At 30.4% G+C, this 15,200-nt stretch overlaps 1 protein-coding gene across 5 annotated transcripts in view; it reads left to right on the top strand.

The window, feature by feature from the left end:
* Positions 1-15,200, top strand: part of LOC124531643 — a 70,797-nt gene that overhangs the window by 24,298 nt on the left and 31,299 nt on the right. Inside the window, exon 1 of one of the 5 annotated variants that reach the window (XM_047106112.1) lies at positions 6,975-7,509. The exons of the other annotated variants lie outside the window; for them this stretch is intronic. The gene's annotated coding sequence lies outside the window, so the exon portion shown is untranslated. Of the gene's footprint in view, positions 1-6,974; positions 7,510-15,200 lie in introns of those variants that run through there. 5 annotated transcript variants of the gene reach the window in all.

The following is a 15,200-nucleotide window of genomic DNA, read 5'->3' as shown; positions in this document are numbered from 1 at the left end:
GATCCTTGAAAATAAGTTAAGTGTCTGATTTATTAGGCTTGATACGATTAAAAGTTATTGTCGATGGTATTATAATATAGCTGGTACGCAAGAACTCAAGTACGTGCCTAAAGGAAAGGGAAAATTGACGAAGACAGCGTAATGTATGTTAGTAAATAGAAGTCAAATTCCTAGGCAAACGTGAGCATGCTCATAAAATGCAACATTATTAGAGTTTTGTAATAACTTGAAATTTTACGCGTTATTTGCATTGCATTGGCTAACTGACTAGACACGGACCTAATCGACGATGAAGATTCTTACCATTTGGCGTAACGAGTGAGAATGTTATTACAATAATCTAGGGCATAGCTCTTGTGTTAAAGTCCACTGGTTCACGTGGACGTTTGTAGATTACGTCGATTGGACGGATATATCGCAAGCTCTTGTCAATGGCGTAAAATTTAACACTCGGCATCGTTCTAAATATAATGTCGACATATTGTTTAATTCAGACAATGGTTGTTATAAAACAAAATAGACTTGCATACTTAAGATTCTTCGAATAATAAACATTTGAATTAAAATACATATGTAATGTTTCAATAAAATTTAATATGATATTCAGGTGTTTCTCAACGATACGGCGCGTTTAGATCTCATTATGTTGCATCATCTAGTCGTCATCCAACTGATTTGGATCGCAGATAAGGAGCGGTTCTTTGATGTTCGTTATATTTTCAAATATTTATGTTATTTGGATGAGTATATTTACAAAATGATTTTATAACCAAAATTGAGAGTGTTACGTAATTTATCAATTTAGTAATATTGGATAACTTTGTGGGATGCTCAAAAAGAATTAGTTTATGTATTATTATTTCTCTAATAAGACAAGTAAGGTTTACAAACAAAATATAATAATAAGGTAATTGTAATTTTCGAAAAATAAAACTATACTTTAGGAACATTAATTTCTTAATACACCTTATTAAGACTAAACACATTTATTATGTTATATCCTTAATACAGTTTTAAACAATATTTTATGTGTAAAATTATAGTGTCAAAAACAAACTGATGAAAATTTGATTCTCACCATTACATAAATGTGAATAACATAACGTTAGTACAAAAGGTGTGCTACTTCCATTCTTTTACTCATAATTTTTAAACACTTCCCTTACAATGTATTACACAATCTTAGATTTATTATTGTGTAATCTTGACACGATGATTACACGTGTAACGGACAAATGTAATTGTTTTAACGACATTTTATAAATTATATTCGTGTCAAGTATTGCATTGAACTCTTATAATACGTCAAGCAACAAGAGAAACTATTACATTAAGACACCGTTGATAGAAAACCGTAGACTTATTTTTATAACAGTATTAAAAAACAAAACAAACGGAAAAAATCCTTTTTCGTTTCTTTAAATAGCAATGCAATACAATGTTTGGCTTACGTGAATAAACAGTAAGTAAAAGCATTATTGCTTTACACTCAAAACTTACACTTGCTAGATGTTTTATTAACTTGTATCCGGTGTAAGTGCAAGTGTGCATCCGTCCGCCTCGTCAGCGCGAAGGGGCGCGGTCATACTCGCCATTAATAAACAATATGCATCAAAGGAACAATTCCTAGGAACACTCAACGGTTCCATGGCATGTCTAAGGTAATATATTATTAGCTGACGGAACTCTTAACACTTATATTAATTAATAGGTAGGTATGAAAACATAAGATCGTTTTCAATATACACTTCCGTAAATTATTATCAAACATTCAATCGTGTATGTTTTAAATATATCCATATGTTTACCTTCGTAACGTAGAATAGGTTCTTTTTAAATACCATTGTGAAACTCTCACGGTTAGCCTATTCGTCGACGTAACTATAAGATGTTTGCAGTTTTGCATTACAAATATATGTCGTGCACGTATCTCTCGTGTGTGTGCGTAGTTCGATAACATTATTCATTTTCACCCGTACCTATGACGTGATGTATAAGGTTTATTAGTGGTAAATATATTGTTAGAGCATCATGTCAGTCGTCGGCAATTGTAGCGCATCGTTAATTCACCTTATTGTCTTCTACTGGCTGTTCTTTCTGTATCTATTTCAATATCGTTACAGTAACGCGCCACGGAATACAAAAATTCCGATTCGTGTTTTAATTTAGCAGATTATTTCCTTTAATGTGCGATTCTCTTTTTTATGTAATTCAGTTTCTATTATATTATTATAGGTCTTATTATTAATGTGTCTTGATTAGTTTTTCATTGTTGAAGTGCTAAAAAAATGTTCTAGACAATGATAAGAATGCCTTTTATACTAAGTTCTGGTTCATATTTGTTATAACGTATGTTTGTTGTTTACAAATATGTGTTAAACAACAATAACGGTCAGTTTCTAAGGAAATAAAATAATTATTTAATTATTTGCGAGTTAACTAAGTTTCATTAGAGAATCGTACTCAATAACCTTTTCCTAAATAGATGAAACGAGTCTGTTAAGTCTATATATATTTTGCAGCTTTCAAAACAACACCGGAGGCATTGCCAATAAGTGATTAAAAATGTCTTTCATACAAACCGGTTCAGCGGCATTCATTGAGATTAATATTATGTTAACTAACTGGAAATGACCATTAAGAGATAGGAAGAAAGTTTTTGGTAAAATAAACATTTATTTATAATCTCGAAATGATTCGCACGTGATTGACACTAATGCTTAACCATAAATGAATTTGTTTTCTTTTTAATCATTCAAAAGAGAAAGTTAATATTTACTAGTTGTTACCCAATAGGATAATCCAACGGAAATACTAAGTAATAGTTTTGATGAGTTTGGGCAATACATCTTGTATTGTTGTATCGTCTAAACCCATTTCACCCTGGGAGCATACTATCTGTGACCACCAATTAACAAAAACAAAACTGCAATTAATCAAGTATTACATTCCACAGATACCGCATTTTGAGTACAGATTTGGGAGTCAACCCGTTATTGATTAACGGGAACGGCCACAAAAATTTACTGAAACGCTACATGACATTTTAATAATATAACAATAAAACTGATTTATTGAAAAAGACGACTAATGATTTGAATAAGTATAATATTAAACAGATACGTCTAATACGTATCTGTTTAATATTAATATTTCAGATGTCTGAACATCCCACATTATTAATTTGATAAATAATTAACATATGTGCAAAATTTCACCTTCATTGATGTAATTGATGATATTTTACATAAACAAGGTGGCGAACTTTCAAAAAAGTTTTAACCTCAGACTTTTACCCATAAACGTAAGCCTAAACACAGATTTCTTAACTTTACCGTATAAAATTTTATCAACTTTTTGCCTTCTTGGGTCACGATTTTTTAAAATGCAGTTTAGATCTTTCTTTAAGTTATTAAAATAAGATTAAATATCGCTTTTATATTTCTTACATTATAAATTAAGAATTTCCTAATGTAGGTGATTTGTACGAGAACTTTTTATTTGTACGAGATTTCGACTGCGTTCTATATGTACTAGGTATATTTGTATAAATTACAGTTCCCTTAGAATCTTAGGGTTTCAGTGCTTCAGACAGTGCAATATATGTCCTTCAGTTGTTTTAAAATTAATATTAATTAGATATTTAATTGTGATTCTTCATATGCACTAAAAACAATAGTGTTTGATGTTATAAAATCGATTGAGTACTCGACTCATCCGCAGTTAAAAACTCAACTTGTTTCGTTTTATGGCTTCTCGCGTCATTTAATATTTTAAAGCAGGATAGAGTTACACGAAAGCAACTATGATTTATTTTTCATAATTACAATTTAACTTAAAATTAATCAGGTAGAACGTTATGGACATAAAATGTTACATTCAATAACATTATATAGTATAAATGTATTACGGTATTTGAAAATATGTTTAATCGTTTTCATTACGATGCACGGTGCACTTTTTCAGATAAATTATCACAGGTTTTTTCAATATAAAGAGGATTTTCAACATATTTCTTAATTTAAATATTACAAGGAGTAATGAAAACGTATGTATAAAAGTTTATTACAGTTATAAAGTTTCCGCCTATAAACGTCGAACTGCAGGATAGTAGCATCCACTGTGATATATTTTTTATATATACTTAGTATTTATTTGTATCTCCACTGAGTATCGTTTTCGTGTCCTTTTTTGAGCTTCATATTTGATACTCAATTTATCCAAACATACCTCCACAATTTACAACGCCGATCTAAGTCAGATAAACTAATTTCAGTTTATCCTGAATGGTCATTGGTCGATCACAACTGATGACGCAATAGGCGGCCAATGACCGTTCTTCAAATATAGTACATGAAAAACTTAACGGTGCTTGCTTAGATTTCAATTCGTATTTTTCAATTCAGATTTCAATTTTTATCCACCGGATCTCTTATGTACATAGAGAGTAAATTATATAACCAAATATGAACATATTTCTCAATTAGATAGAGGAAAGCATGTGTCTCGTTAGGTGCTTTGTATGATACAGCCGTGGGCTGTATCACAGAGAAGCCATTTGCGTTATTGTGACAAAAGAGAAAAGAAATAATGATATATAAATAAAATATACAATGTTAGTAACTGTAATGAATAATATGTGAATGTAGATATTGACAAACAAACGCGTACACACACACTGGGGTTTATAGTTTATAAATACATGTTGTACAATCAACCCCAGGAGTATTATATATATAATTATTTGTATGGATACATGTATTAATTATTATTTTTATTTGTTTGTCAGCAAAACAGTACGAAACAAAACATAAAAAAGCTACCATTTAAATAGTCGCTGAGTATAATGACTTGGCAGAGATGTTTTCCGACTCTTTGTACGTTTCATGCATTTGAATCTGTTAAATATTTAGCATAAAACCTTATCAAAATTGCATCTTCATATGCCCAGAATTCTAATGACCTCAATGAAACTTTCCAAGCGCTTGTTACTTTCGTTTACACACAAAACAACAACATTTTTGACAGTTTTCGCTAAAATATACTTTAATTTTATTTTTAACTTTGCTGTTTAGTATATTCAAATCGTTTGTAAAAATACATTGGTAGAAAAAGCATATTATTCAATACAAGATTTTATAGATGATAAAAAAGCGTGGTGCTAATACCTGTTGACTTACACGCAGGATATATTAATTTATATAATTGTATTTAACTAACACGACTTTGTATTTTTAAATGTTAAAAAAGAGTAACTACTGAGTTTCTTATCGGTTCTTCTCGGTAGAATCAACTTTCCGAACCGGTGGTAGCTTCACTTAAATGTAAAATGACGATTCAAAAGTGCTTGTAAAAGCCTACTTGAATCAAGTTTATTTTGATTTTGATATAAATTGTTTTATAACTTTTCATTATAATTTTATGAATTTATTTTAAACAAGCTATTCTGGCTTCTCGTGCATACTATTTTGTCTATATACAAGTTTTAGATTGAAGAACAAACAACATCTTCTCGGATCCAATATAGGTAATGTGCATGTGTTACCTATACATATGATATCATATGAAATCACTCTGTTTATTGGTGAAAATTGTATTAAAATCCGTAGTGGCTTAAAAGATCTAAGCGGACAGACGGCAGGAAATCTATTATAAATAAATAAATCACCATAGAAAATTTGTATGTCATCAATGGTGACGTATCACGTGATTGACGTTGACAAAAGAAAAAACAATTATTCGGTATTAGATTTTTTTCGTCTCATATTGAAGTCACGCTCCACTGGGCAACGAATGCCGAGAGAGAAAACATGAATAACATTCGGCTTGCTATTCCGGATCTGCATTAAGTTAACAATGCATCGGATGCAGTGTTATGATAAAGAACGAAAAAATCTATGTAATACAAAAATATGTGTCTTTAAATTTATTGACCTTATGTATTCATAACTATACATTAATAAAGAGCATTTAAGTTTATATCTAAAATGCTAGAATTGTATCCAAACCAGGCCACTATAAGCCAATGATAATCTTTTGGACCCATAAACAAATAATTTCCTGTATAGTAAGTTGTTTTTGGGTACCGTTCATAAAAAAGATAGTACAATATATCTTCATATAATTTTTAACTGAAACAAAAAATATCATCAGCATTTTAATTTTATAATGTATTATGTATTTTAAAGTTTATTTAATTATACAGAAGACACATATTTGATATAAATTTACATATAAAGATAATATAAAATGTAAATATTATTTTGCAAACTCAGTTGTGTAATTTGACGTATATTGCATTTCAATACAATGTAAATATAAAACTATGAAAATAGTTTTTGTGTTGTTCGGTCTTCTTCAAGCTACACTACATAAACATTTTTTTAAACTTATCACATTGTAAATATTAAAATAAACCTTAATATTTTTTGATATATTGGCACAAGAGAAAGATATGTTACAATTGTCTTTGTTTATAACTACGTAAGTTAATGTATATTTATAAAAATTCTATTGGACTGGTATGCCTTATATTTAATTTTTTTTTTGTATTGTATATTATAAATAACTATGATTTTAAATATATGTATTGTTAATATGTCACAGTGCAATAAACTTTGTAATATATATGTATTAAATCGTAGTACATAAGGGCATGTCTAGTCTATAAACGTGACGTCTCCGGCCTTGGCGGTCGGTTTACCATCGGCTTTAATCGGCTGTGCTCGCTATGTCTGCTTTTGTCTCTTTCACACTCAATGACTACCTTTCAAACCATCTCGGATTTCCACACGCAACGTTTCGAGGAAACTGACTCAGCTGTGTTTTTGTGTAAACATTTATAAAACCATATTGAGCTTTATTTCTTAAACATCAAAGTGCACTTCCTTATGTATTTTCCTATGCCAGCTACAGACTTATGAGAGCCTTATACTATACGTCATAGTATCGTTCTTTCTCTTTTTGCCGGTCGCGCACAGCTGCCTCCGGTCAGTACGTTAGAGTTATTTGTTAGTTGCGGTCGTCAGTGTTAAATTCACGTATATTTACGTGGTCGAAAAATATCGAACCGTTACCGATACGATTGTCAACTACTTAAATTACATTTTATATTTGACAGTGCCTTACTAGTGTGGTGTCGTAATAACAGGGTAAATCGGTTGCTTTCCATTTTTAGATATTATACGCTGGGAAAGCTATTGTTTCCAAAACATTGAAAGTTTGTATAATGTCACTCGAGGAAACAGTGCGGCGATGAATCGGTATGCAGAATAGGGAACTGTAACAATTGTTAGTGAGTGCGTGTGTTACGGCTCAGTGGTTCAGCGGTTTTCAGTGTCCCCCTGTGTTGAATTGCTAGAGTTACGGTACGTTCAAGACCTGACTGATGGGAGTTCGTGTTGGGTTTTGTCGAGAAGAGCGTCATGCGGGCTCTAGGATTTACGTCTAGTGTCTTTGGAGACCATCAAAACGGCGGCTACGGAACTAACACCGGTCCTTGCACCACAGGTTCGTTTCTTATGCATTTCGATCAACGATAACTAGTCCTTATTATATATTTAAATAAAGTACACTAACTTTATAACTAAGAAAGAACAATATATATTTAAATAAATTGTTGGGGGCATTAAGTAATTGAAATTAAAATTATAGCAGCGCTGAGTTACAGGTTAATCTGAAAATAGCAATAATCATACATACCAATATGTACAAACATTTTACCATAAATTGGTACTTCATTGGTTGTGGTTTCCTTATTATTAAATAAATATTACCTACATTGAATTTTAATAAGCATATAGATTATTTTTTTTACGATACTCTTAATTTTTTTCTCGGAGTACACTCAATTTAAGTAGTTATTTTTTATGTATATTTTAAAAGTACCCTCTTAATTCTCTCCAAGATATTATTGACTCAACGAAATGTTTAAAATAATTATACCAGCCGTTCGATCGAGTTTTATCAACAAAGACTAACTTTCGTAATTATAGTATTACTTATTATATATGTTATAAATTCAGTTTTATTTCAAACGCTGGTTTTGATTCATTTAGAAATCTGCATGAACATTCCAAGTTTAATTAACAATAATAATATCTGATACCAATAAATTGATATATCCGTAAGTGACTGTGTCAAGGTGTGGGCGAAGACAAGTTTGTTGCTGTAAGTCTTAACTACAAAGTTTCGCGAATACATCGACTAGTCTAACCAGTTGAAGGCTATATATAATATACAACAATGTGCATATTCTGAAATCTGTAATTTTTACAATTGCATAATATTCATGGATATACCTACTTGTTTCGCAAACATTTCACGGTCGCACTGTTAACACTATGACGGATAAGTCATTTTATAGTTGTTCTCAAATATGTATATAGACGGTTTTTTATTATTTGTATTAATTTTTGTTAAATCGGATCTTTCAAAGTAGTGTAAAGGGATAAAGTTTGTCAGTTTGAGTGGATTGAAAAGTCATCTTTTGTCGGATTTCAATCAAAATTTGAATCCGATTGAAAATCTATCACTAATATTATGATAACCTTTTGTCATAGTTTATATACTATTCAGAATAAATACGAGGCTTTTGAGATTATTATTGCAACGTCGACGAAAAAACGACCAAGTGAATGCGTTTCTTGCGCTACCTAAGATACCTTAGCGATAAGAAAGTAGATGATTCCAACAAAAACTTTAACTCACAAATTGATAAAAAATGGCTAAAGAAATATTAAAAATTAATTTTAATCTCTTGGGGGTAATAACAGCTGGTACCTAATGCTAAATTCTTATCAAATACCAAAATAAACTTGCTTATCGTCAGGAATTTTCCTAGAGATAAAAATCCAATGAATATTTTTTTACTCACATGCGTTTCTGAAGCATTATTTTTCTAATTTTTATTTTCATACATAGATGGTTATATCTCCTGATAAAGCCCCCATTTAACCCGTACGAAAACGGGACAAGCAGTTTGTATTGCGTAAATTATATTATTATTAAATTATTTTACTGGAAATATAAGTAAAAAGGAATTTTCAGGATTATATTTGCCGGCTAATATTTCGTTATAAGCAAAAAATAGATCAACAAAAAATTAAAGATGGCGAACTTTAATTGAATCCATTTATGTTACTTCAATTCGATTGAAAGTCTTATAAGGTTTAAATTGCTGTTGATTTAGCATTTAATCGACTAAAATCGAATCATGTGAATGCTGTTTGATTTAAAACGTGACAATTGTGTCGTTAAAAAATGGCTTTAGAAACAAACGAAACCTTTAATCGCTGATTATTATGAAAAACCTTTTGATTACAATTCATTGCATTTATCCTTTATCATCACACTTTATCCTTATTAGTTGTTTAAATACAATCGCATGTTGAGTTGAGATGGTCATTATATTTGTCAAGGCAGCTTATTATTATAGAATAAACTTACTCTTGTTACCTTTTGTTTTCAATTTAATACTTTTTTATATTAAAAATCTCCCTCACACAGTTTATCGACCTACATTAAGTATTATTTGTTACAGCGAAGGTGTTTGTTTTATTATATAGCGCTCGTCGATAAAAACTGTCTATGATTTTACAAAAATATGAATAAAAACGGGTGTTTTAAACCAAAAAACTTGCATGAAACTTTTTTGTATTCGACTTTCGAAATTGAATAGTAATCGTATAATAAAAGTATCGCTCGTCTGTATCGACATCAAAAAAGTCTATTTATCTTTATTTTATTTATTTATTTATTGAGAGTTCAGAAATATTATAAAAAAAGTACGTAAATCTGTTTTATTTTAATTGAATTTATTATAGTTTAATTTTAATGCCAAATTTTAAAGTTCATTTAGGTTTTTTTTTCGGAATCGTTTTCTTAACATAAACGTTACCATGTCTAGGACGTTATCATGATATATTATCCTTATATATTATCCTTCTCGGTATATGTATTCCGGGTATTTAAATTCTCTTACAATTTCATTTCATCTCTATTCCCGCTAAAAAGATAACGAGGAAATTTGTGCGAATTTCAAGATTATGTAATATTTTGAAGACCGACTAAATGTAACTAATCGTACTATTGGCACGTGCAAATTTAAATTAAGATAAGAGAATATAAAACTGTGGTAGTTGGTACATTCACAAGAAAATTAAATTTTTTACGATGATATAAATCTTTAAAAGATACAACGAAACGTCTGCTATGAAGTTTATATTGTTTTCTTAATATGGTTTTTTTTGGTATGGATAAATGTTTTCGGGTACAGTTAAAATTCAGACGGTGTCTTGTCTCTTATTTTGTTTAATGCTGTAAGAATCGCAGAGGCGTTTATCGTGAGAGGCGACCTTGTTGTGTCTGACATTGGAAGCAGAGATTTCGTATAGTGTTTCGTTTGCTTTTAAATCGCAACTGTGTGACCTCTCTGCCCGCACATTACCTACAATATACGAGCACTACAAATTAAACACTGTAATCGGACTTATTTCTAATTTGGCATACAGAGCTATGCCGTTTAAATGGCAAATTTTCTCCCTGCTGCATATATTGCATTTAACAGTACGACATTACACAGACAGTGCACATTTCCAAGTTGTCCGAACCTTATTTGTCGTACGGCTTCTATTTCAAGTTTGTTCAGAGCGCGTAACGCAGTTGGTGTTGTTCGGACGCTTTCTATCTGTTATCTAGATATCGTCACCGGACTCGGACAGCGTTGATGTAATTTAAAAATAATAGTTTCTTTTCTATAATCTCGGATTTTACTGTCCTTGCACCATTCACAAAACATAAATCAATCAACGGTTTATTTCTTTATATTATTATTTTTAAACAGTTATATTTCAGATATAAATAAAATATCTCTGTATTATTTACACATGACCATCTAATGGTGTACTGACTTACAACCGCATTCGAAAAGACTGCGGTTTCCTTGCGAATCTCGACGCAGTCGTCTTGAACGGATGTTGACCCAACAATTTTATATAAGCCCGGGATTTGTAATACCATTCTAAATTACGGTCTAGGCTAGGGCTTAAGCTAGAATCATCTAGGGATTTACTTTCGTTGAAATATAATTTAAACTTCGCAATGTTGAAAATTATGCGGGTGCTATGTGACGGAAACAACGTGACGAGACTAGTCCATTAATAATGTCACTCAATAAACCACGGCTAGGTTTGAAGCTAATTCAAAAATAGAAAGTGTTAAATGCTTCGCATTGACGTACCGTTCTGAATACTCGAATAAAGACAATGCATTGCCTCTTGATAAATGGTTCCTACTTTAGCTGCATAAGTAACTAGGATTCTTTTTTGAATTGTTCAAATTGTAACTGTCTATAGAGCGTTTAGTTCACTAATGAATTTATTGTTTTAATTTAAATTTATTTATATTATTCAGTTTTTAACATAATTATTTATAATAGAACAGATGTATTTAATGCTTAAGTTTTTTTTAAAGTGATAATTCATAATGCTATTTGATTTGATAATTTACAAAGAAATGCCTAGTTTTTCTATAGATATCGTTAAATATTATTTCTGTAAACTTTAAGTTATAACTTTATAGTTATTTTAGTCACTTAGTGAATAAAATACTCATAATACATATTATTCTAACTATATATAAAATACTTCATTATTATTATTATTATTATTAATAAATAAATAAATGTTATTTCTATAAACATATTATACAGTTAGGCTAATATGTATCATGAGTATTTTATTCACTGGGTGACTGCCCAAAAACTTTGTGGTGTCGGTAATTGGAACAACTACTAGTTCTCAACGTTTCTCTTGATTGGTCGCGCGTTGAATATTAAATAGTTGTTATATTTTTGCATGCACAACTGTTATTTATGTTCGTTTAACTTTAATTTGTTTTCCAGTAATAATTGTATATTTTTCTCTCAGTGTACTGAAATTACGATTCAACGATTCAACATTGCTAACTTTTTCCGTCACGAGATAAAAATTTTACAAAAGCTATTTTCAATTGTTTTCTGAAAGTATTATTAAACTAAAATAGGATTGTAAATAACGACATTCGTCACCACAAATACCGTACAAAAACATGATTGCGCTATTCTAGTAGCCGTGAGAAGCACATTTATTTTCTTAAAATCTAAAAGCACTAAGATTCTGACACATATTTATGATGGGGCAAACTATATTATATTTAAAATAATGTTTTATGACTAAATTGGTAAGTAAAAATCTTTATAGATATTGCTGAGATATACAAATTAATGTCCATCTATGATTAATTACAATATTGACTTATATCATATGAACGTTGAACGTTTGACATTGGGTTTGTCGTTATTAATATTCTTTTGAACTGAGATCCGGGGCTCGCTTGCGAATGGGTCACGTTTCATTGCACAAACGCCATGATGCGTGTCGGACACCATAGACACTTGTAGAAGAATAGCCAATGAAGCGAAAATTGACTCAATTAATTGATCTTATGTAACAAACTCTGCTTAGTAAGGTAACTTTAGCAAGGTATATTTTTTTTGGCAATTCTTAAACTCACCGTCACCATCAGTAACAGTTACTCACAGTATGGTTAATAATGTGTCTAAGTAATGTCACTAAAATTAGCCTTGTTCTAGAGTGTTGAGAATATGAGAAAATATTATCAGTACAGGAAAACAAATTTGTTCCGGTTTTACAAATAAACAAATTATATTTCTATAAATAAATAGTATTGTGAGACGTAGTTATTTATTTATGACGAAAGATGATGAAGGTAACGAGATTCTATTATAAAACTTGACTAATGAAATAAATTTTAAAAAATCGAAATATTATAGTCCTTATTTATTTCTTACAGGTTAATGATTTAGGTATATTCAGATTAGACAAGGATTCGGAGTATATTTTCAGGCAGCCACAATGGATTAATATTCAAAAATAACTAAATTTCACAACAGCTGTTCCTATTTTGCTTATACTTACATATGTTTAAATAGATTTGCAATTAGGGATGTCGTATATTATCTTTATTGTATTGAATTATGCAAATAATAAATTCGTGTTTCAACCATTAAAATATCCCAAAAGAAAACAAGCCTAACCAAAACAGTGGCTTAAAATTCTGAATGTTTTCAATGACGAATTACCGATGCATAGCCTAAAAAAATATACTTGTTAAGGTATTTTTTTCGCTATAAACAGCTAGTAGTCTTTTAAATAAGCCATCAGAATCATGCGAAGGTAACATTTATGGATTTAGTACGCTTTGTGTAAAGATTATTTATATTATTATATATTCATTATTTACCTATATATGTTAGCATTTAGAACGTCGCGATTCATCGAACCGATTGACATTGCGACTAAGGAAGGTCATATACGTACGTGTCAGCTTACAATAAGAAAAAAACTGTACTGATTCCAGTTCGTGACATTTCAATAAAGATTGCTCTCGATCGATCCAGGTTCTCAATACTAGAGATTTCATATTCATTTCACTTTCATATTTTTACGATTTCATTCGGTGCATTTATTTATAGATATAGATTTGAATACTTTATGTGAAATGGAAAAAGTCCTTAACAGATTTAAAAAAAACTTTAAAGATGAGATGTTTCGCGGTGGGTAAGGTATGCACGGAATTAATGTGCATAGGCATCGAAATCTTGGTAACGATAACATCCGTATAGAAATATTTCGTAACGAAACATTAACATTGTAGTTAGAATGTAATTGCTGTTATTATAGCTCAACAACTTCCTTGACTATCCAAATTATACATCAAGTAGGGCCGCAGTATAATACTAAAGCCATTTAATTACGTAAATATAACGAGTAAACACGACGATTGTATGCTCTACACCAATATTATTTACTTACGCAACCACCGTAACATATATATTGTAAAATATTGTGATTTACTTGCGATATTAACTATTGAGTACCAGCGGTATAATTCTGTTCAAGGAAAGTTACGTGAGTGTATTTGCACTATTTGAAAATGGAAAAATATCGTGTGTAGAGATAAATTACATAAGTAAACGGCTAAATTGGTATAAATGAATTGCAGTGTCGATTGTAATATTTACCAATTAAAAGTTATAAACGGACCTGCAAATTACAACTACTAGTTACAACATACTTAAAAAAGTTTAAGTTATACGATGGTATCCTAATCCGACATGACAGGAAAAAGACCAGACGAAGGACCAACGCCTGCTAAATACTACTGCTATATTCTTTAACACCGAATTTCTATAGGGAATTATTTGACAGAATAACTCAATAAGCTTTAATTGGTCCAGGGATTTGAGCTCGAGCTCTATTAATCTACAATATTATAAACTTGGCCAGTGAGGTATTTAAAAACCTTTTATATTAACTTATCATAAATGTATACATACATATAAATATAAATACTACGTAGTAGGGCTTCGTGCAAGCCCGTCGGGGTAGCTACAACTCGCTCATCACTACTTATTATTTGGATTTGAAATGTGAGTGAGCCAGTGTAATATCTTAGCTACCGAGGTTGGCATTGTTGATGTAAGGCAAGATTTATGTTTCTTGCAGAACCGATGTCTTAAAATGCGCAATGGTACTCGTTCGTCTTCCTATTCTATAATAAAAAAAATATTTTTACGCAATATTTATTTTGCACACCTTATCAGTGAAGGTTACCGACAACATTATTATGACTAACCATGTGTCGTATTCTTCATTTGTATGTCTTCCTGTATCGTATCGAGTAAACGCCGTGATTGTTTTATATCGATATTAATAATATTTATACCATAATTTAAAATAACCGTGATCAGACGTATTATTATATTTCCATCGATTAAAACGAAGTTTTAAAGATTACTGTGTACTTATTCGAAATTCAATTTGGCCATTATTTGTTACCAAATGTAGTAAAACTCTATGTTTTCCCTATAAAAAAGTTTGAAGCAAACTGGGTTACTTGTGTTTTTTTTTAAGCTTTAACTATTGCAACAATTACATTGCGTGTAATCTAATCGTTATTTTTGTATTTTTTTCAGGTAAGCAACAAAAGGAGTTTTTTGTTTACTCTGCTGTTTAAAAAAATGTAAAATAAAATGGTAAGCTAAAATAAATGGGAAAGTTTGGCGAGAGACAAATATTTATTTTTAGGTCAAGTAAAACAAGTTAATGTTTTAATTTAAAACAAGTAATAAATCAGTA

This window comes from Vanessa cardui, chromosome 8 (genome assembly GCF_905220365.1).
Source record: "Vanessa cardui chromosome 8, ilVanCard2.1, whole genome shotgun sequence".
NCBI classification, from domain to species: domain Eukaryota; kingdom Metazoa; phylum Arthropoda; class Insecta; order Lepidoptera; family Nymphalidae; genus Vanessa; species Vanessa cardui.
The sequence above is the reverse complement of the archived record's forward strand: the minus strand, read 5'-3'. Positions and strand labels throughout refer to the sequence as shown.